Below are 12634 nucleotides of genomic sequence, written 5' to 3'. Positions count from 1 at the left end.
CGGGGAATCCCCAGTTACAACGCAGACGGCAGAGGCGACGCGCTCGGCTTTTGTCCGCGCACTCCTGCCCCGTGTTTTTTATTCCCGCCAGCAAACAGCCTGCGATTTTGCGCCGGGCGAATCGATGCGCTCTGCAAATCCGCGGACCCTGCTGTCGCCTCGCTCGCAATTAGGCCTGGCTTATCGCTAAAAGGCACTCTTCGGCCATCAGCTCAGGGGGTGACCCGGAAATTCGGAAAAAAGGCGAGCAGCAAAAATTAAAAAAAAAAAAGAGTTACGGAAACGTGGAGGACCGGCTGTGAGTGGAGACGGCGATCCATCACCCCCGAATAAATAAATGAACACCGGGAAGGAGAGGAAACAGTGAATCCCCCCATCGCGTTAAAGCCTCGATATTAGGGGTGAGGAAAAACAACTACAGCGGGGGGAGGGACTGGCCGAACTGTCCAGCGGCAGGCAGCGACACAACAGAGGTTATAGCCGGAAATAACGAACACTGCCCAAAGGGGGGACCCGGTCGTGCCGACTTCAGAGAGCGCGGCTGAAACGATCGCGTGGCGAAAAGCATCTTGCGTTCGCGTCTGTATCGTATCGGTGCCGAGGGCGGGGGGGGGGGGGGGCGATTGAGCTGATGGAACTTCCGTTTTCCGGAGGAATACATTTGTTACCTACGCAACAAGCAATAAATAATAATTAAACTCTTTTTCAGCGGTAAGCTGAAGTGCTCGATGTAGATAAACCAAAAATCGTCGGTTTTGAACAGCAACGTAGTGAACGATATGGCGAAACAAAATGTAACTGCTGTCTCAACAGTAATTTCAACGACCAACGTGTACAGGTTTGGAGACATGATAGTATACGAGATGTGTGAGAAGGGTATTGAGATTGTACTGTCCACTAAGTATTTTATTTATTTATTTTCCAAACAACAATATCGTTCCCATTAATATAGTTCAATTCGGCAACCATGCACCAGTGGAGCCGTTCCCAGTCTTGGTAGGAGCCCTGAAGGGCTTCAACTGTTAGAGACTTTAACATGTCGTTCACATTCTTTTTGATGTTCTCCTGGATTGCGAAATGGCGTCCTTTTAAGACATTTTTCAATTCTGGGTAAAGGAAAAAGTCACAAGGTCTCAGATCAGGTGAATAAGGAACGATACGAATGCCTTGTGAGGTCAACCATTCCGTGATGGAAGTGGCCGTGTGAAATAGGACGTTGTCATGATGCAGCATCCACTCTATTCACGTTCTTCATTAGCCTTTCAGACACATCTTTGTAAAACACTTGGTTAACTGTTGGTCTTGGAGAAGCAAATGTCTTATGTACGATTCGCTTACAGTCAAAAAAGCAAATCAGCATTGTTTAGAACTTTGATTTGCTCATCGAGATTGTTTCGGTCGAGGAGATGTCTCAATGTGCCACTCCTCACTTCGCCGCTTTGTCTCAGGCATCGTACTCGGAAATCTAGGATTCATCACCTGCGATCTCACGACTGAATCATTCGTGGCCATTGGCGATCCTCTCAAGATGGTCAACTAGGCACAAACCTCTCGCATCTGCAAAACTTCGGTAAAAATTTGACGTACGGTGAAAACGTTCAAGAGTAACAGATCACTCGTCATACTTGCAGTTAAACGTCGGTCTGGTTTCACAAGAGCATGAACACGTTCGATGTTTTCGTCGCTTTTTGAAGCTGAAGGCCTCTCTAAACTAGGTTCATCTCCAATGTATTCTCAGCCTTCCAAATATGATTTGTGCCAGCCTAAAAATTGGTGTGCCGGCCGCTGTGGGCGAGCGGCTCTAGGCGCTTCAGTCCGGAACCGCGCTACTGCTACGCTCGCAGGCTCGAATCCTGCCTCGAGCATTGACGTGTGTGATGTCCTTAGGTTAATTAAGTTTAAGTAGTTCTTTAGAACTCAGATGTTAAGTCCTATAGTGGTTAGAGCCATTTGAACCATTTAAAAATTTGTGCTCTTGATAAGGAAAGTTCCCCATAGACCTGTTCTAACTTTTCTGAGGTCACACTCGCGTATTCTCCAAGTTTAACACAAAACTAGATGGCATAAACTTGCTCTAAATTCCACTGTGCCATTTTCGTAACACAGCAGAAACACACCTTCACTGATGGCGCTCTACAAAAGATCACGAGATGGCTATACGCAGCTGAAACACGGACTAAGCATCTGGAAGCGATAAACACACAGCTGTACACAAGTAGAAAAACACAGCGTGACCAATTGCTCGTCCTGTTGGCAGTCTCATAACTTTTTTGTCACTCCTCACAGTTACTGAATCATAATGTAAAGAAGTCAAACTTTGTTTGAGACGATGTTATTTGTTATTATTGTTGGTACATAAGTATTTCTTATGTTGCATGATGCCAACGCGAATGCTGGAACATGACATAGGCTTCGTGGTTGTCGCTGCCCTAAGAGACAATAGCTGCAATATAACGTAGCACCGTCATTGTCGTTGCCAAAAGGGGCAACAAGCCGAACACTACTGTAGTTACAGAAAAGGCCAACGACGTGAAGAGTATCTTACCGCCTAGTGTTGCAACCCTTTGCTATTCGTTACGAATTAATTACAACAGTGTAATTAACTGGAAAATGAAACTAGATGGAACGGTCTGTACTTTGATGTCAAACTGCTAACGTCTGCGAATGCAACTGTACATGTTACGACTGCAATAAAACATGAAGAAGTGCAGTAATTTTTTCTCTGGCTACACAGTCGCGCAGTATTAATGAATTTATAAACTGATGGACGAAGCCGGAGAGTCAATTTTACTGGATGTTTAACTGAATTTATCGGATTAAAGTAAGACTGTAAGTCTGAATTTTACGGAAGCGTAATCGTTAGACTTGACAGAATTTATGACCTGCAACAAAAAGCCACCGAGATAAACATAATCTTTGGTTTGTCGCCAGTATCTACCAATTTTATTACTGAAAATTATTTAAAGTAGATTTAGCTGAACATAATTAAAATTGTAGCTGCGTGTTATGCCCTTGTTACAGGAAATCCAAACAAGGTCCGACATATCAACTGAGATGAAGTGAATACGCAAGCTTTATTCACCGGATCCAGGAGACTGCATCAGCACAATACGCGTCACCCGAGATAAACAGTATGGCGTCATAATCTTGGCCACCTTTTGAAACAAAAATAAAATAGGTTTTTTACGAAACTTTCTTGCAGCGGCAAAAGAAATATTGCGTTACAGCTCTGATGTTCAGTCGCAGATTATAAACAGAAACAGTTATCGGAAAGAATATAAATTTGGTACTGGTGTCGTAGGAAGGCGCTATACCTGTAACGGATACCGCGATAAACAGTACGTACTAAAGGAAAAAAAGAAAAAGTATAAGCATAAGAGTTTAATAGTGTTGCAGGCACTAAACTAAATTACTTTTTAAAGATCACTACTAATACGATTATTTTGTAAAAAAATTGATACCGATTACATAAGTCACCAATAATTACTTTTTTTCAAATACTAGCAATAATGTGTGACACAATGTGGTGGTGGTTACATCTTCTGAAAGCAATGTATCAACATCTTTGTCGCACAGTCCATCCACTACACACCCACACTTGTACTCTGCACTTACTTTATACTCTGCAACCTGGGCCTAAGATAGTAAAGTTGGACATGTGCGTCACATATATTTAAGTATCTCATGAAAATGCATTCTGCAAATTGCAATAGTTTTCCCAACAGACCAGAAAGTGCTTCATTACTAACGTCACAACAATAAACGAACTAGCTGACAGCACAACACAACAGTACCTACATAATGGCTACTGTACTGGTGTAGGGCCTACACATTATCATTATTGTTTTATCATTATTATAATTAGTGGCAGTGCTCACACACAAAACATTGATAGTCTTAAGTTTTCCAGTTTCTGCCGGTTCAGAAGTGAAGAGTCCAGCAGTCAAGTGATTAATAAGCAGTAAATACAGCGCACAGATTTTAATTTTTTTAATGAGAATGAAGGATGTGAATGAAGCAGTTGTCGCTAGGGAGAGGAGTTGTGTTGAGAAAGCATTTGTTGTACTACCTGACTACCGTCAATGTGGGTAGTTAGTTTTCTTTTCGGAGGATTTGTAGGTAGCATTCAGTCAGAACTGCCTCATAATTAAGAAAAGTAATTAGAAAGAAGCTGTACCAATTGTCTCACTGACCGATTAATTCATGGTTTAACGGATCACTTACAAATACTAAATATCATGTACCTTTCGTCATTTTAAAAATAAATGTGTTCAAAAATTATTTGTCATTTTTCACTTCAGTTAGGCGCTATTGTTGATAATGGTGGATGGAGAGGGGGGGGGGGGGGTGGAGGATTTCTTAGCAATATGTCATTGTACTCAGGGATAATGGTCTCAGAAAGGTCGGAAAGTACTGTTCTAGACCCCCGACCGCAGTGCGAATAGCAATCTTTGCGTCATTTCCGTGGCCTTACTTGGTGTATGCAAAACTTCAGAAAGCGCCATATTTGGAGCCCTCTGTAATTACATCCTACCATGCAGTTTCGATGCTATACGTACACTGGTCGCATTCATATATTGCTTTTTGTTAGAGGTACTGCGAGAGATCAACATGGCAACACGTGCCATGGCAGATTTTGATGCTTTCTGCACTCAGAAATTCCAAATTGGCCCATTAAACTAAACGATAGTAGATAAAATAAACCAAAAACTGACTTGCTGGTGGAGCAGAATCATTTAAAAATGCTAATCAACTAGTGGACCTAGGTCCAAAGATTGTTATCCATGACATATTGGTTTCGACCTGCTTCATGGACATTTAAACTGTCTGATTCATAGATCTGCAAGGAACGAGGGGTGGAGGGAAGAATGGGGACTTGCCCTCTCATGAAATGTGGCGGTGCCCACTTTGTATCTGCTGCAAAATACTCGGCCACACCTAGCACTGATCTCCTGTATTATTAAATCATAGACGTGATCCTATATGCCGGGGTTTCATGAAGTTTGTTTCTTTTCTCCACTTGAGGAGTATTACTGTTTTTGAAATGATAATTAAATGGACACCCTAGCTGCAAGCAGGCGTTGATGTACTTAATTGCGGACATGTTGAAAATGTGTGCCCCGACCGGGACTCGAACCCGGGATCTCCTGCTTACATGGCAGACGCTCTATCCATCTGAGCCACCGTGGGCACAGAGGATAGTGCGTCTGCAGGGACTTTATCCCTTGCACGCTCCCCGTGAGATCCACATTCCCAACATGTCCACACCACTACATTCGTAGTGCGCCTAATAGATGTTTGCCCATCATACTCATTACTCGTGGCAGATTAATCTACCAAGTCCCGTACGAGTTTGGGCATAGCGTGTGCGTTCGCACAAGAACTCGTACGGGACTTGGTAGATTAATCTGCCATGAGTAATGAGTATGATGGGCAAACATCTATTAGGCGCACTGCGAATGTAGTGGTGTGGACATGTTGGGAATGTGGATCTCACTGGGAGCGTGCAAGGGATAAAGTCCCTGCAGACGCACTATCCTCTGTGCCCACGGTGGCTCAGATGGATAGAGCGTCTGCCATGTAAGCAGGAGATCCCGGGTTCGAGTCCCGGTCGGGGCACACATTTTCAACATGTCCACAATGAAGTACATCAACGCCTGCTTGCAGCTAGGGTGTCCATTTAGTTATCATTTCATTTCTAGCAAAGCTGCATTGTCATCAAGGGTAACTGTTCTTTCGGGAACAGATACTACCGTCATATATAATTACTGTTTTTGTTGTTGTACAGTAGTTCTGACGCTTTTCTGCTTCAAATTTTAACTTGCAGTGGAAACCCAACATTGTTGCTATATGATAAAATTTTTTCTTGTGAATTACTCCTTGAGTACATTGTATTTTGTCATAAGAAGAGTGTAATTTCAAATTGTTGACTGATGACTGTAACATTAATAAGCAAATCAGTAACCATGTAGTTAGCATAAGCTAGTGAAATATACTTGCTATTTCTACATCAAAGCAATCTACGTTAAAATATTGCTTAGATACCTATAAATGCTTTGAGACACAATTTTTGTGTAATTCCCCTCTAATTTAGTTTTCGGGCCCTCTTATTGGACAAATTTCTATGCACTACTATGGTAAAATTGATAACATTTTACCATTCTACCTATCATTGGACAAAATACAATTTCATTTTTTCCATTGATGAACAATTTTGGCTACGAAGCCATTTTCAGATTTATGCACAATAAATGCAAGGAGATTGGCCATATCATCAGACTGCACAGTCAAAGGTAGAACAACTCTATTTTTCTTCCATATGGACCTTGCCTCTGACAGTGTAAATGTACATATATAATTCTTTCGCACGACTAGCGTTTTCTAAGGGACTAGGTGAATGGTCGCCATTACGTCCTGGTTGTTGGATAAGGAACTGGAAACGATTAGTGAATTCTTTCTTACCTACGAGTTCCTTGATTTTTCCCTCCGTTAAGCGACAGCATCTTCGATCTACCGTTTTCGGAGTCATTTCCTTCACTTGGATCAGTCATGGCTGTATCTTTGATGTCCTGGTGTAACAGTAATTTTTCCGCTGCACTCCATGTGGTTCACAACCTCGTGAGCTCCATCCATTTCTTCTGTATTGTTAGCACTTTCGCAGAAGACTAGAATACCACAGTCCACAGAGATCGGTTGTCGACGTGGCAGGAGGAGACGTAGCACCACTAACAGTTAGGACTGAGTAAGGCAGTGCCGCCCATAGAGTCAGGACCACATTCGTGTCGCGAGTCGGCGCTATCTAGCCACCGGACCGGTTCGGGAAGTACGCACGCTCGAATACTTGTCGAATTAACTCAAATAACTGAAGGCAGTTAGAGCAGATAGTTTCTAGCATGACTTCTATCGAGCGAACGTTTCTAGGCAACTGACAGGTCGAGTTTCAACAATGGGAACAAAACACATCAGACGCTTACCAAAGAGAACAGGAAACAAAGACATAAAGAGGGTGGACAAAAAAATCTCACAACAAACAATGCTTAATACGGCGTAGAAAACCTATTGGCCATCATACCAGCTTCCACTCGTCTTAGGATGCCTAAATACAGATCCTGTATGGTTTTCGAGGGAATCTTATACCATTCGTCTTGCAAAATAGTGGCAAAAAGTAAAAGAAAAATGGAAATGATCGTATGGCATTGTTAGCCACGAGGCCTCATGCGGCGGAGTTCGGCGCCGTATTGCAAGTCCTTCTTAGGTGACGCCACATCGGCGACTATGCGAGTGAATGATGATGAAGGACACACAACACCCAGTCCCCTGCCGGTAATCGAACCCGGGCCCGCTGCGTGGTAGTGGGTAAGGTTACCGCTACGCTGCGGAGGTGGACAACTTCAGGCAGCAGTGATGGAGGTGAATAGCGATCATGCACCCTTCTCTCCAAAGCAAATCACAGAGGCTGAACAATATTGTTATCTGGTGACTGGTGAACAGGGAAGATGTCAAAACTGGTCCTGGTGCTGACAAAACTAGTCCTGGACGACACGAGATGTGTGAATAGAGGTCCTGCCGTTCTGGAACATAGCATCAGCATTGGGGAACAAGCATTGCACCGTGTGATAGACCTGATCAGCGAAACTGGTCACATAATCCTTGACAGTAACGCGATTTTTAGAGTAACCATGGAGCCCGTAGAATCGCTGCTCAAATCATCACCTAACCCCGCCAAGTTTTACTCTTGGGAAGTAAACTCTGCCAGAAGTTGGATTCAATGTGAAACAAGATTGATCTGACAAAATGACATCTACATCTACATCTACATCTATACTCCGCAAGCCACCTGACGGTGTGTGGCGGAGGGTACCTTGAGTACCTCTATTGGTTCTCCCTTCTATTCCAGTCTCGTATTGTTCGTGGAAAGAAGGATTGTCGGTATGCCTCTGTGTGGGCTCTAATCTCTCTGATTTTATCCTCATGGTCTCTTCGCGAGATATGCGTAGGAGGGAGCAATATACTGCTTAACTTCTCGGTGAAGGTATGTTCTCGAAACTTCAACAAAAGCTCGTACCGAGCTACTGAGCGTCTCTCCTGCAGAGTCTTCCACTGGAGTTTATCGATCATCTCCGTAACGCTTTCGCGATTACTAAATGATCCTGTAACGAAGCGCGCTGCTCTCCGGTGGATCTTCTCTATCTCTTCTATCAACCCTATCTGGTACGGATCCCGCACTGGTGAGCAGTATTCAGGCAGTGGGCGAACAAGTGTAGTGTAACCTACTTCTTTGTTTTCGGACTGCATTTCCTTAGGATTCTTCCAATGAATGTCACTCTGGCATCTGCTTTACCGACGATTAATTTTATATGGTCATTCCATTTTAAATCACTCCTAATGCCTACTCCCAGATAATTTATGGAATTAACTGCTTCCAGTTGCTGACCTACTATATTGTAGCTAAATGATATGGGATCTTTCTTTCTATGTATTCGCAGCACATTACACTCGTCTACATTGAGATCCAATTGCCATTCCCTGCACCATGCGTCAATTCGCTGCAGATCCTCCTGCATTTCCGTTCAATCTTCCATTGTTACCACCTCATGGTATACCACAGCATCATCCGCTAAAAGCCTCAGTGAACTTCCGATGTCATCCACAAGGTCATTTATGTATAATGTGAATAGCAACGGTCCTACGACACTCCCCTGCGTCACACCTGAAATCACTCTTACTTCGGAAGACTTCTCGCCATTGAGAATGACATACTGCGTTCTGTTGTCTAGGAACTCGTCAATCCAATCACACAATTGGTCTGATAGTCCATATGCTCTTACTTTGTTCATCAAACGACAGTGGGGAACTGTATCGAACGCTTTGCGGAAGTCAAGAAACACGGCATCTACCTGTGAACCCGTGTCTATAGTCCTCTGAGTCTCGTGGACAAATAGCGCTAGCTGGGTTTCACACGATCGTCTTTTTCGAAACCCATGCTGATCCCTACAGAGTAGATTTCTAGTCTCCAGAAAAGTCATTATACTCGAACGTAATACGTGTTCCAAAATTCTACAACTGATCGACGTTAGAGATATAGGTCTATAGTTCTGCACATCTGTTCGACGTCCCTTCTTGAAAACGGGGATGACCTGTGCCCTTTTAAAATCCTTTGGAACGCTACGCTCTTCTAGAGACGTACGGTACACCGCTGCAAGAAGAGGGGCATTCTTCCATTGCTCCACTGTCCAGGTTGTATGGCTTCGGCACCATGTTTTCCTGTTACGAACATTTGCGTCACTGATGCGGCTGTCGTCCTCATATTTTTGGTCACAGTCCCCTTCAATGACCGCCTGTCACGATGACTCAATACACACGCGTTGTAGCTTAGCGGATTATATTTCTCGCTTTCCACGTATGCGTTATAAATCTTCGACATGGTGCCTCTTGAAACATCAAACGCTTCGATTACTTTGGTCACGGATGCACCCACCATACGAACACCGTCAATTTGACCACGTTCAAATTCACTTAGCTCCGACATAATGCATTCAGAACTACACGGAACGCTGTTCTAACCACCACTGCCAGTTGCAACATATTGAGGACACTGCGCAAATTCCGTTCGTAGTCGAAAACAGCAGCAGAACCAGCAGGCCTGACTGGCATCTGTATTGATGTTCAAGAATGCATTTCTAGCGGTATTCCCATATTTCGTCCAAACTCTGTATGTTAGAAAATGCATGGCTGCTACGCTGCAGGCCGCTTCATCCACAATGCGTGGTAGCCAGTACCATAAACTCCCATGAACAAGTGCGCTTTGTTTTTTGCCAGGGCTTGCTACTTTTTCCATTCCGGAAGCTATACATTTCATAACAGAATGGTCACATAAAAAACTTAGAGCTAATAAACCGTGCCCGCATCTCGTGGTCGTGCGGTAGCGTTCTCGCTTCCCACGCCCGGGTTCCCGGGTTCGATTCCCGGCGGGGCCAGGGATTTTCTCTGCCTGGTGATGACTGGGTGTTGTGTGCTGTCCTTAGGTTAGTTAGGTTTAAGTAGTTCTAAGTTCTAGGGGACTTATAACCACAGCAGTTGAGTCCCATAGTGCTCAGAGCCATTTGAGCCATAAACCGTGTTGTGTCCCAAAATTTTACAGATAGCAGCTTATTGTAGCCGACTGTATGCATGATCCAATTTTCTGTTTAATGATCAAAGAAGTGTGCTGTATGTATATTGTGTTTGTTGTTGCAGCAGGAGCGTGTGTACTTTACTTCCATGTGGCTGAATCACGCGGGCAACGCATGGCGTTCCTCCGGAGCGAGCACAGCCGTGTGTATCTGGCCACCAACGTCTACGTGCCGAAGGTCGTCGCCACTCTGAGAAGCGCTTGCGGTGTCCACAAAATTCACGAGAAAGAGTCAAAAAGAATTGTTATCGAAACGTTCACTTGTGTATAACAAAAGTTTAGTTCGTCGCACGGAGATAAAAAAAGAAGAGAGATTGCACTATAGACTTGCGCTGTGCGTTGTTTATTGTGATACTGGTCACTGTTGGCGCGCCCGTAATTACTGCTATTTTCAGGGGTTGGCTGCTTGGCCATTCAATCGCAGTTAATCTGATGTTACAACAGCCGATAAACTCGTGAAAGGCTATTGGCTTGGAGTCAAGTAGTTCACTGTTATTTCTGAATTGTCACCAGTAAGCGAAAGCACTCTATGATGACTGGATTTTGAACGTCTTTGCAGTTCAGATAAAATTAATTTCACTGTTTGCTCTTGATTCTGTAAGGTGTGTAACAGTAAGCTCACTGAAACTTGGCGTTTCGACAGCTTTGGTATTTCTGTTTTATTCGTTGTGTTCATAACATAATTAGTTAACGCTGTAAGTTGGCTTCTGCTCAGTTCGAGTAATCTCGCATTTCAGCGAAATTGTCTTGCATGTATATTTCTTTTAAAATTACAGTATCCTCTGCACAGTTGTAATTGAAAAACACTGCCTTCCACTTAATTGAGAGCCTCCAGCTGTCAGACCTTGTATTTTCTTTTAATCTGCTTGCGCTTTTGACAAATTGTTTTTTTATTGCGGATGCTCTTTGACTAAAAATCGTATGAGTTTATTGTTCTTTAATGCAATAAGTTGCCTTCTGCGGAGTCTAGCCAAATAGTGATTGTACGTAAATTGCACTGCCTTCTGCTTTCTGATTGCCTTCTGCGAATTCTGTTATCCTGTTTTAGAATTTCCTTCAATACTTTTAAAAAGATTATCTAATGGGCTTTTGATAAAAAAAATTATATTTTTTTAATGTTAAAAGGCCTTCTGCGTTTCCGGTTACCGTTTTGGAATTTCTCTCACTAACTTGAACAAGATTATCTCATGATCTTTTGAGTAAAATTAATTGTATTATAACGCCTTCCACGTTTCTCTTTGTCACTTTGGAGTTTGTAATTTTGAAAAGGAATGCGTCTTGTCCATTTGACTAAATTTTTTTGTAGCTGTGTATTACTGGCAAATAAATTCGTTCCTGATAGTTTCCACTCCATTTCTTACCTCAACCCCCCCCCCCCCCCCCCGCCCTCACCCATTCCATACAGGCTCTGAGTTAACTGAAAGTTTGCAAGCAGGAGACGTGTTTTATGTACGGACACGCGAATTGTAGCGGACAAGAGGCACTTCTGTATCAGACGGCGCTTCCAGACCGAAGACAATAGAGTCATCGACAGTTTGATGTTGCGTATCGTTGCACTGCCGAGAGAGGATCCATAGCACCACAGACGTATTGATCGAGGAAGACCACATGTTGCTTGTACGCCTGACCAGGCTGAGCACGATCTACGCGCTATCGAAGAAGAGCCAGGTATCAGCGCAAGACAGTTGATTCTGGCATGTGGTACATCACCAAGTTGACCATGGAGGATATTTCACGAGCGACTCGTGTATCCGTATCATCTTCAACGCGAGCAGGGCCTTACTCCTGCCAATCACCCACCACGGGAGAACATTTGCCGATTGGTTGTTGCATAAATTGCCAGTCCCTTGTTTGTCTCAGTTTTGTTCACAGACGAGGCAACGTTTGGAAGAGATGGAATAAGAAATTTCCAAAACCACCACATATGGGCCGACTGCAGTCCTCACGCTTCAAATGGTTCTAAGCACTATGGGACTTAACATCTGAGGTCATCAGTCCCCTAGATTTAGAACGACGTAAGCCTAACTAACCTATGGACATCACACACATCCATGCCCGAGGCAGGATCCGAACCTGCGACCGTAGAAGCAGATCGGTTTCAGACTGAAGCGCCTAGAACCGCTCGTCCACAGCAGCCGGCTTCTCATGCTTCAGTACAGGCTAGACCTCAGCATCAGTTTAAGATTAATGCCTGGACTGCAATTGTAGGTGACTAACTGTAGGTCCATACATTCTCCGACTGTCTGTAGGGCCATACGTTCTCTGCGAAGTCTTACTGGTGCTCTGTACAGGGCCTTTTTTCAGAATATCCTCAAAGATCTACCAGAAGATGTGCCCCTGCAGATAAGAACAAACATGTTGTTTATGCATGATGGAGTTGTAGCACATTTCACTTTCGATGTTGTATATGCACTGGCTGGTATCGACCATGACAGATGGATAGGTAGAACAGGACCAGTACCA

General features: G+C 43.7%; 1 protein-coding gene and 2 non-coding genes across 3 annotated transcripts in view; 1 reads left to right on the top strand and 2 right to left on the bottom strand.

Moving 5' to 3' along the window:
* LOC126199682 (uncharacterized protein C6orf132 homolog) overlaps nt 1-12634 on the bottom strand; it is a 610722-nt gene that overhangs the window by 413495 nt on the left and 184593 nt on the right. The window lies entirely within an intron of this gene.
* On the bottom strand, nt 5117-5191 carry Trnat-ugu (transfer RNA threonine (anticodon UGU)). Its single transcript has one exon. It is a non-coding gene; the product is annotated as a tRNA-Thr (tRNA).
* Trnat-ugu (transfer RNA threonine (anticodon UGU)) lies at nt 5545-5619 on the top strand. Its single transcript has one exon. It is a non-coding gene; the product is annotated as a tRNA-Thr (tRNA).

Source organism: Schistocerca nitens, chromosome 8 (assembly GCF_023898315.1).
Source record: "Schistocerca nitens isolate TAMUIC-IGC-003100 chromosome 8, iqSchNite1.1, whole genome shotgun sequence".
Classification (NCBI taxonomy): Eukaryota; Metazoa; Arthropoda; class Insecta; order Orthoptera; family Acrididae; genus Schistocerca; species Schistocerca nitens.
The sequence above is the reverse complement of the archived record's forward strand: the minus strand, read 5'-3'. Positions and strand labels throughout refer to the sequence as shown.